This window comes from Penaeus monodon, chromosome 29 (assembly GCF_015228065.2).
Source record: "Penaeus monodon isolate SGIC_2016 chromosome 29, NSTDA_Pmon_1, whole genome shotgun sequence".
Classification (NCBI taxonomy): domain Eukaryota; kingdom Metazoa; phylum Arthropoda; class Malacostraca; order Decapoda; family Penaeidae; genus Penaeus; species Penaeus monodon.
Genome location: NC_051414.1, coordinates 34,772,236 through 34,772,454, shown reverse-complemented (window position 1 = coordinate 34,772,454; position 219 = coordinate 34,772,236). Strand labels below are relative to the sequence as shown.

The window sequence follows — 219 nt, the reverse complement described above, 5'->3', positions numbered from 1 at the left end:
AGAAAGATAGAAAGAAAGAGATTATATGGCTTGTGTTTAATAATTTTTTTTTCTGGGAGAGGCGTGCGTATTTTAAATTTCTGCAAATATAAACCTTATATCCACTTTTAGAATTTTTGGGTTATCTGTCTTTATCAGGTATTTATATTAAATTTCTAAATTAAAGATCAGTTCTTGATCTGCCCTTTCCATTCAATTTCTTATTTTTTATCAGCATAG

The 219-nt window shown here is 27.4% G+C and overlaps 1 protein-coding gene across 1 annotated transcript in view; it reads left to right on the top strand.

Moving 5' to 3' along the window:
* The window catches only part of LOC119592200, a 61,892-nt gene that overhangs the window by 8,856 nt on the left and 52,817 nt on the right, over positions 1–219 (top strand). The gene's annotated exons all lie outside the window — the stretch shown is intronic.